Source organism: Camelina sativa, chromosome 1, assembly GCF_030686135.1.
Source record: "Camelina sativa cultivar CO46 ecotype springtype chromosome 1, ASM3068613v1".
Lineage (NCBI taxonomy): Eukaryota > Viridiplantae > Streptophyta > Magnoliopsida > Brassicales > Brassicaceae > Camelina > Camelina sativa.
The window spans coordinates 21,474,518-21,485,352 of record NC_141880.1 but is presented as its reverse complement, the minus strand read 5'-3'; the positions used below and the strand labels follow the sequence as shown (position 1 = coordinate 21,485,352).

The following is a 10,835-nucleotide window of genomic DNA, read 5'->3' as shown; positions in this document are numbered from 1 at the left end:
ACCGAGAATACAGGCTAAAACAGAGAGAAACATTGATTTGAAGCAATAAACAGCTATGTTAATCTTTCTAGGGTCAAAATATGTAACAATCCAATGCATTTGACTAATTATAAGAGTTCGGGTTAAATTTGGAGTGTTTAGACAACACTTAAACCCGTTTTATCCCAAAACAGGCTAAAACCGAGAAAACAGGCTAAAACCGAGAGAAAACATAGTTTCGAAGCAGTAAACAGCTAGGTCACTCTTCCTAGGGTCAAAATTAGTAACAATACAATGCATTTGACTAATTACAAGAGTTTGGGTTGAATTTGGAGTGTTTAGACACCACTTTTACCCTTTTTTCCCAAAACAGGCTAAAACCGAGAAAACATTGATTCGAAGCAGTAAATTAATTTGTTACTGTTTCTAGGGTCAGAATGTGTGACAGTCCAATGCAATTGACTAATTGTAAGAGTTCGGGATGAATTTGGAGTGTTTAGACAACACTTAAACCCCTTTTATCCCAAAATAGGCTTAACCCGAGAATACAGGCTAAAACAGAGAGAAACATTGATTTAAAGCAGTAAACAGCTATGTTACTCTTTCTAGTGTCAAAATATGTAACAATCCAATGCATTTGACTAATTATAAGAGTTTGGGTTAAATTTGGAGTGTTTAGACAACACTTAAACCCGTTTTATCCCAAAACATGCTAAACCGAGAAAACAGGCTAAAACCGAGACAAAACATAGATTCGAAGCAGTAAATTGCTTTGTTACTCTTTCTAGGGTCAAAATATGTAACAATCCAATGCATTTGACTAATTATAAGAGTTTGGGTTGAATTTGGAGTGTTTAGACAACACTTAAACCCGTTTTAATCCAAAACAGGCTAAAACCGAGAGAAAACATAGATTTGAAGCAGTAAACAGCTATGTTACTCTTTCTAGGGTCAAAATTTGTAACAATACAATGCACTTTACTAATTATAAGAGTTTTGGTTGTAGTTGGAGTGTTTAGACACCACTTTTACCCATTTTTTGCCCAAAATAGGCTAAAACCGAGAAAACATTGATTTAAAGCTGTAAATTGATTTGTTACTGTTTCTAGGGTCAGAGTGTGTGACAACCCAATGCATTTAACTAATTGTAAGAGTTCGAGATGAATTTGGAGTGTTTAGACAACACTTAAACCCGTTTTATCCCAAAATAGGCTTAAACCGAGAAAACAGGCTAAAACCGAGAGAAACATTGATTTGAAGCAATAAACAGCTATGTTAATCTTTCTAGGGTCAAAATATGTAACAATAAAATGCATTGGACTAATTATAAGAGTTCGGGTTAAATTTGGAGTGTTTAGACAACACTTAAACCCGTTTTATCCCAAAACAGGCTAAAACCGAGAAAACAGGCTAACACCGAGAGAAAACATAGTTTCGAAGCAGTAAACAGCTAGGTCACTCTTCCTAGGGTCAAAATTAGTAACAATACAATGCATTTGACTAATTACAAGAGTTTGGGTTGAATTTGGAGTGTTTAGACACCACCTTTACCCTTTTTCCCAAAAGAGGCTAACACCGAGAAAACATTGATTCGAAGCAGTAAATTAATTTGTTACTGTTTCTAGGGTCAGAATGTGTGACAGTCCAATGCAATTGACTAATTGTAAGAGTTCGGGATGAATTTGGAGTGTTTAGACAACACTTAAACCCCTTTTATCCCAAAATAGGCTTACACCGAGAATACAGGCTAAAACAGAGAGAAACATTGATTTAAAGCAGTAAACAGCTATGTTACTCTTTCTAGGGTAAAAATATGTAACAACCCAATGCATTTGACTAATTATAAGAGTTAGGGTTGAATTTGGAGTGTTTAGACACCACTTTGATCCTTTTTTCCCAAAACAGGCTAAAACCGAGAAAACATTGGTTTGAAGCAGTAAATTGCTTTGTTACTGTTTCTAAGGTCAGAATGTGTGACAACCAAATGCATTTGACTAATTGTAAGAGTTCGGGATGAATTGGGAGTGTTTAGACAACACTTAAACCCGTTTTATCCCAAAATAGGCTTAAACCAAGAAAACAGGCTAAAACCGAGAGAAACATTGATTTGAAGCAATAAACAGCTATGTTACTCTTTCTAGTGTCAAAATATGTAACAATCCAATGCATTTGACTAATTATAAGAGTTTGGGTTAAATTTGGAGTGTTTAGACAACACTTAAACCCGTTTTATCCCAAAACATGCTAAACCGAGAAAACAGGCTAAAACCGAGAGAAAACATAGATTCGAAGCAGTAAATTGCTTTGTTACTCTTTCTAGGGTCAAAATATGTAACAATACAATGCATTTTACTAATTATAAGAGTTTGGGTTGAATTTGGAGTGTTTAGACAACACTTAAACCCGTTTTAATCCAAAACAGGCTAAAACCGAGAAAACAGGCTAAAACAGAGAGAAAACATAGATTTGAAGCAGTAAACAGCTATGTTACTCTTTCTAGGGTCAAAATTTGTAACAATACAATGCACTTTACTAATTATAAGAGTTTTGGTTGTATTTGGAGTGTTTAGACACCACTTTTACCCATTTTTCGCCCAAAATAGGCTAAAACCGAGAAAACATTGATTCGAAGCTGTAAATTGATTTGTTACTGTTTCTAGGGTCAGAGTATGTGACAACCCAATGCATTTAACTAATTGTAAGAGTTCGAGATGAATTTGGAGTGTTTAGACAACACTTAAACCCGTTTTATCCCAAAATAGGCTTAAACCGAGAATACAGGCTAAAACAGAGAGAAACATTGATTTGAAGCAATAAACAGCTATGTTAATCTTTCTAGGGTCAAAATATGTAACAATCCAATGCATTTGACTAATTGTAAGAGTTCGGGTTAAATTTGGAGTGTTTAGACAACACTTAAACCCGTTTTATCCCAAAACAGGCTAAAACCGAGAAAACAGGCTAAAACCGAGAGAAAACATAGTTTCGAAGCAGTAAACAGCTAGGTCACTCTTCCTAGGGTCAAAATTAGTAACAATACAATGCATTTGACTAATTACAAGAGTTTGGGTTGAATTTGGAGTGTTTAGACACCACTTTTACCCTTTTTTCCCAAAACAGGCTAAAACCGAGAAAACATTGATTCGAAGCAGTAAATTAATTTGTTACTGTTTCTAGGGTCAGAATGTGTGACAGTCCAATGCAATTGACTAATTGTAAGAGTTCGGGATGAATTTGGAGTGTTTAGACAACACTTAAACCCCTTTTATCCCAAAATAGGCTTAACCCGAGAATACAGGCTAAAACAGAGAGAAACATTGATTTAAAGCAGTAAACAGCTATGTTACTCTTTCTAGTGTCAAAATATGTAACAATCCAATGCATTTGACTAATTATAAGAGTTTGGGTTAAATTTGGAGTGTTTAGACAACACTTAAACCCGTTTTATCCCAAAACATGCTAAACCGAGAAAACAGGCTAAAACCGAGACAAAACATAGATTCGAAGCAGTAAATTGCTTTGTTACTCTTTCTAGGGTCAAAATATGTAACAATCCAATGCATTTGACTAATTATAAGAGTTTGGGTTGAATTTGGAGTGTTTAGACAACACTTAAACCCGTTTTAATCCAAAACAGGCTAAAACCGAGAGAAAACATAGATTTGAAGCAGTAAACAGCTATGTTACTCTTTCTAGGGTCAAAATTTGTAACAATACAATGCACTTTACTAATTATAAGAGTTTTGGTTGTATTTGGAGTGTTTAGACACCACTTTTACCCATTTTTTGCCCAAAATAGGCTAAAACCGAGAAAACATTGATTTAAAGCTGTAAATTGATTTGTTACTGTTTCTAGGGTCAGAGTGTGTGACAACCCAATGCATTTAACTAATTGTAAGAGTTCGAGATGAATTTGGAGTGTTTAGACAACACTTAAACCCGTTTTATCCCAAAATAGGCTTAAACCGAGAAAACAGGCTAAAACCGAGAGAAACATTGATTTGAAGCAATAAACAGCTATGTTAATCTTTCTAGGGTCAAAATATGTAACAATAAAATGCATTGGACTAATTATAAGAGTTCGGGTTAAATTTGGAGTGTTTAGACAACACTTAAACCCGTTTTATCCCAAAACAGGCTAAAACCGAGAAAACAGGCTAACACCGAGAGAAAACATAGTTTCGAAGCAGTAAACAGCTAGGTCACTCTTCCTAGGGTCAAAATTAGTAACAATACAATGCATTTGACTAATTACAAGAGTTTGGGTTGAATTTGGAGTGTTTAGACACCACCTTTACCCTTTTTTCCCAAAAGAGGCTAACACCGAGAAAACATTGATTCGAAGCAGTAAATTAATTTGTTACTGTTTCTAGGGTCAGAATGTGTGACAGTCCAATGCAATTGACTAATTGTAAGAGTTCGGGATGAATTTGGAGTGTTTAGACAACACTTAAACCCCTTTTATCCCAAAATAGGCTTAAACCGAGAATACAGGCTAAAACAGAGAGAAACATTGATTTGAAGCAATAAACAGCTATGTTAATCTTTCTAGGGTCAAAATATGTAACAATCCAATGCATTTGACTAATTGTAAGAGTTCGGGTTAAATTTGGAGTGTTTAGACACCACTTTGATCCTTTTTTCCCAAAACAGGCTAAAACCGAGAAAACATTGGTTTGAAGCAGTAAATTGCTTTGTTACTGTTTCTAAGGTCAGAATGTGTGACAACCAAATGCATTTGACTAATTGTAAGAGTTCGGGATGAATTGGGAGTGTTTAGACAACACTTAAACCCGTTTTATCCCAAAATAGGCTTAAACCAAGAAAACAGGCTAAAACCGAGAGAAACATTGATTTGAAGCAATAAACAGCTATGTTACTCTTTCTAGTGTCAAAATATGTAACAATCCAATGCATTTGACTAATTATAAGAGTTTGGGTTAAATTTGGAGTGTTTAGACAACACTTAAACCCGTTTTATCCCAAAACATGCTAAACCGAGAAAACAGGCTAAAACCGAGAGAAAACATAGATTCGAAGCAGTAAATTGCTTTGTTACTCTTTCTAGGGTCAAAATATGTAACAATCCAATGCATTTGACTAATTATAAGAGTTCGGGTTAAATTTGGAGTGTTTAGACAACACTTAAACCCGTTTTATCCCAAAACAGGCTAAAACCGAGAAAACAGGCTAAAACCGAGAGAAAACATAGTTTCGAAGCAGTAAACAGCTAGGTCACTCTTCCTAGGGTCAAAATTAGTAACAATACAATGCATTTTACTAATTACAAGAGTTTGGGTTGAATTTGGAGTGTTTAGACACCACTTTTACCCTTTTTCCCAAAACAGGCTAAAACCGAGAAAACATTGATTCGAAGCAGTAAATTAATTTGTTACTGTTTCTAGGGTCACAATGTGTGACAGTCCAATGCAATTGACTAATTGTAAGAGTTCGGGATGAATTTGGAGTGTTTAGACAACACTTAAACCCCTTTTATCCCAAAATAGGCTTAACCCGAGAATACAGGCTAAAACAGAGAGAAACATTGATTTAAAGCAGTAAACAGCTATGTTACTCTTTCTAGTGTCAAAATATGTAACAATCCAATGCATTTGACTAATTATAAGAGTTTGGGTTAAATTTGGAGTGTTTAGACAACACTTAAACCCGTTTTATCCCAAAACATGCTAAACCGAGAAAACAGGCTAAAACCGAGAGAAAACATAGATTCGAAGCAGTAAATTGCTTTGTTACTCTTTCTAGGGTCAAATATGTAACAATCCAATGCATTTGACTAATTATAAGAGTTTGGGTTGAATTTGGAGTGTTTAGACAACACTTAAACCCGTTTTAATCCAAAACAGGCTAAAACCGAGAGAAAACATAGATTTGAAGCAGTAAACAGCTATGTTACTCTTTCTAGGGTCAAAATTTGTAACAATACAATGCACTTTACTAATTATAAGAGTTTTGGTTGTATTTGGAGTGTTTAGACACCACTTTTACCCATTTTTTGCCCAAAATAGGCTAAAACCGAGAAAACATTGATTTAAAGCTGTAAATTGATTTGTTACTGTTTCTAGGGTCCGAGTGTGTGACAACCCAATGCATTTAACTAATTGTAAGAGTTCGAGATGAATTTGGAGTGTTTAGACAACACTTAAACCCGTTTTATCCCAAAATAGGCTTAAACCGAGAAAACAGGCTAAAACCGAGAGAAACATTGATTTGAAGCAATAAACAGCTATGTTAATCTTTCTAGGGTCAAAATATGTAACAATAAAATGCATTGGACTAATTATAAGAGTTCGGGTTAAATTTGGAGTGTTTAGACAACACTTAAACCCGTTTTGATCCAAAACAGGCTAAAACCAAGAAAACAGGCTAAAACCGAGAGAAAACATAGTTTCGAAGCAGTAAACAGCTAGGTCACTCTTCCTAGGGTCAAAATTAGTAACAATACAATGCATTTGACTAATTACAAGAGTTTGGGTTGAATTTGGTATTATAATATAAGAAGGAAATGAGAGAGAGGCCGGTAAGGCTGATGTGCAAAGTTAGGGTCAAGCTTGAAGATGTGCAAAGTTAGGGTCAAGTTATCAAGACCAGAGCTTGTGCAAAATCCGGGTGTGCAAAGTTCGGGTCAAACTATCAAGCTCAAGATGGCACAATCGACTACAAAACACTAAAGAAGAATGTGCGAAGTTCGGGTCAATATTGAAGATGATTATGTGCAAAACAAGGGTCACACTCCTAAGGTGATAAAGATGTGCAAACCTAGGGCCAATGAGAGAAGTGAAGAAGGTCCCTAGGTTCAAATATGGTTTAGGCGGCAAAAAGGTGTCACATGTGTGTTTAGAAGAAAGCAACTTGCAAGGAGGACCACATGTGAGTCAAAAGAGACGTTAGGAGCTGTCCTTTTCACTCCTTGGGCGCTCAAACTCGTCCCTCTCTCCTCATGTCACTTTCACTTTATTTGTAAAGGGCAAAACCCTAGACTTTCCACTCAATATAATGTAGCAGCCACCCTCATTTGTATGTGACGAAAATATATCAATAAGAAGTGTTCTTTCTCTTATCTCTCTCTCTCTTACCTTGTGTTTAATCAATAAACACAATGTAGACTTGGAAGAGGAATCGATTTAGAGGCTGCCCTTAAGGCAGCCTAATCACTTCTTCAATCACCTTAAACTCTTCTTTATTTACTTCTTATTCTCTAGCTTAATGATTCTAAATCCTCTTTATCTAATGTACACAAACTCTAAGGTTTGTGATACTTTAACAAGGATTAGTCTCAAAAACTAGATCTTTCCCTTCCTCAAGCTTGGATTTGGGCATACCAACAAGACCAAGAACACAAGCTTGCAACAACAAGATGTGAAAGAAAAGATCTTTAAGACAATAACGAAAAATAGCAAACATTAGAAATGAGTTGTTAAGGAACCAAGAGAGCAACTAGGCTCTGATACCATGTTGGGATTTATGAGACAAAGCTCATAAGAGAGAGTAGACAAACACTTGGTGAATGAATCTCCCTTTATCCACACAAAGGGAACTCGTTCTCAAGAGGAAGAGACCATCAACATGTGATGGAATCCACACAAAGAACCAACAATATATCCAAATATACTAGAGAGTAAATCGGATCTATGAAGGAGAAACAATCTAGTTTGAGACTAATCCTTGTTAAAGTATCACAAACCTTAGAGTTTGTGTACATTAGATAAAGAGGATTTAGAATCATTAAGCTAGAGAATAAGAAGTAAATAAAGAAGAGTTTAAGGTGATTGAAGAAGTGATTAGGCTGCCTTAAGGGCAGCCTCTAAATCGATTCCTCTTCCAAGTCTTACCTTGTGTTTAATCAATAAACACAATGTAGACTTGGAAGAGGAATCGATTTAGAGGCTGCCCTTAAGGCAGCCTAATCACTTCTTCAATCACCTTAAACTCTTCTTTATTTACTTCTTATTCTCTAGCTTAATGATTCTAAATCCTCTTTATCTAATGTACACAAACTCTAAGGTTTGTGATACTTTAACAAGGATTAGTCTCAAACTAGATTGTTTCTCCTTCATAGATCCGATTTACTCTCTAGTATATTTGGATATATTGTTGGTTCTTTGTGTGGATTCCATCACATGTTGATGGTCTCTTCCTCTTGAGAACGAGTTCCCTTTGTGTGGATAAAGGGAGATTCATTCACCAAGTGTTTGTCTACTCTCTCTTATGAGCTTTGTCTCATAAATCCCAACATGGTATCAGAGCCTAGTTGCTCTGTTGGTTCCTTAACAACTCATTTCTAATGTTTGCTATTTTTCGTTATTGTCTTAAAGATCTTTTCTTTCACATCTTGTTGTTGCAAGCTTGTGTTCTTGGTCTTGTTGGTATGCCCAAATCCAAGCTTGAGGAAGGGAAAGATCTAGTTTTTGCATCACCATTTAGCTTAGTCAAATAGATTAAAGCTTGTTCTAAAGATGCATCTTTGTAACCAATGGACAAATGGTTGTTCCATAGGTTCATTTATTTTTAATTTGCAGTTGACCACGAAAATCAACTTCAATATGATATTTTGTGAGTCTTGTTCAGTTAAAACCATCGAAAATCACTTGTTCATGTGTTATTTCGTGGGTTAAGTTGCTCAAGACATGTGTTTTATGTCTTTACCGTTGGATAAACTAATTGTCCAAATGGTCAATAAGTTTCAGCCATTAAAGCACCAAATTCTCAATGACTATTGGATGCTCTTGGTTGTTAAAGCTTCCGCAAAACTCAAGAAAACAGAGCAAAACTCTGTCCATTTGAACTCTTGAGAATATACTCTACTCTTGGTTACTCCTGGTTACTCTACTCTTGGTTACTCTACTCTTGGTTACTAAATCTTTTACTCTTGGTTACTTTTAATCTGGTTACTTATGCTCTTTGGTTACTTATACTATATTCTCTAATCTCTCACAATCTCTTGTTTAGAATCTGTCCCATTGTATTTGGTTTCAGTTTCAATCTTGAAGATTGTGTTGAGCTCGCTTGCTATCTCAAGAAGAAGTGGCGAGGTTTAAGGCTACAAGAAAGCCACAAGAAGGCGCAGCACAATGCCTGGAGTTAGAACCAAGGGCCATCAAGTCTTCGTTAAGCTGGTGGAAGGTGATGAATCAGCTCAAAAGCATGTGTGTTGGTGCCAAGTTATTGATCGGATGTGCACAAGACTTTAAGGAAGGTCATGCACAAGGTTTCAAGTGAAATGATGAGGTTTCAGCCCATCATCAAGTAAAGGTTGCGGGGGAGATCAACATTCAAATGACTTCACCGCACCTCACAAAACCTGGTTTCAAATTCTCGGCCACAAGCAAAAGCTTTGCCGAAGCGTCTCAAAGATTGATTCGTACGAAGGTTTTCCACTGAGATTCAGCTTCCGCGTTCTGCATAAGAGTTACAGAAACGTGAGTCCTCTTTCCAGTGGAAGTGAAATCAGCTTCATACGAGCTACCGATCAAAAGTTATTCCCGATTCAGTGGACATATATCATTCTGACGCGATTTAGAAGCACCTACATTGAATACGTCATTCCACCAAAGACACTAAAAGGCTGTGCTCTAAACTCTACTCTATTTAAATTCATTATCTTAGCTCCATTACTAGTCTTTACTCTTTAATATGTTCTCTCAAATTGTCACATTTTCTTTAAAATTTTCTTTGATATTCCTCATAGCATACACTTATACTTTCTTCTTTATCACTTGTTAAAGGGTAAAAGAGACTATGAGAGCCTCAAAGAGATTCGAAAAGTGCAAGATTGGAGATCATAAGAAGTGTGTTAAAGGCAAGACGGGCTAAGGAAGTGTAGCTGTTCAAAGACCTGAAGAGAAGAGAGCTGGTTCTTTACAAACCAAGATCATTGCGACATCAAGGACAGTGAAGGCTATACTCTTTTTCCCTTAACAAAGTTTTATCCCAAGTGGTTTTCTTTGTTAAGGTTTTTTTAATGAGGTAGTTGACACGAGTCCACGCTTGATCTTTGGTCCTCATGGTGTCCCGACGATCAAGCGTGCGGGGGAGTATTATAATATAAGAAGGAAATGAGAGAGAGGCCGGTAAGGCTGATGTGCAAAGTTAGGGTCAAGCTTGAAGATGTGCAAAGTTAGGGTCAAGTTATCAAGACCAGAGCTTGTGCAAAATCCGGGTGTGCAAAGTTCGGGTCAAACTATCAAGCTCAAGATGGCACAATCGACTACAAAACACTAAAGAAGAATGTGCGAAGTTCGGGTCAATATTGAAGATGATTATGTGCAAAACAAGGGTCACACTCCTAAGGTGATAAAGATGTGCAAACCTAGGGCCAATGAGAGAAGTGAAGAAGGTCCCTAGGTTCAAATATGGTTTAGGCGGCAAAAAGGTGTCACATGTGTGTTTAGAAGAAAGCAACTTGCAAGGAGGACCACATGTGAGTCAAAAGAGACGTTAGGAGCTGTCCTTTTCACTCCTTGGGCGCTCAAACTCGTCCCTCTCTCCTCATGTCACTTTCACTTTATTTGTAAAGGGCAAAACCCTAGACTTTCCACTCAATATAATGTAGCAGCCACCCTCATTTGTATGTGACGAAAATATATCAATAAGAAGTGTTCTTTCTCTTATCTCTCTCTCTCTTACCTTGTGTTTAATCAATAAACACAATGTAGACTTGGAAGAGGAATCGATTTAGAGGCTGCCCTTAAGGCAGCCTAATCACTTCTTCAATCACCTTAAACTCTTCTTTATTTACTTCTTATTCTCTAGCTTAATGATTCTAAATCCTCTTTATCTAATGTACACAAACTCTAAGGTTTGTGATACTTTAACAAGGATTAGTCTCAAACTAGATT

At 36.3% G+C, this 10,835-nt stretch overlaps 1 long non-coding RNA gene across 1 annotated transcript; it reads left to right on the top strand.

The window, feature by feature from the left end:
- The first annotated feature begins 8,001 nt into the window (after nucleotides 1-8,001).
- Nucleotides 8,002-10,607, top strand: LOC147950180 (uncharacterized). Its single transcript, XR_015563462.1, has 2 exons — nucleotides 8,002-8,847; nucleotides 8,974-10,607. It is a non-coding gene; the product is annotated as an uncharacterized LOC147950180 (long non-coding RNA).
- Nucleotides 10,608-10,835: the final 228 nt, after the last annotated feature.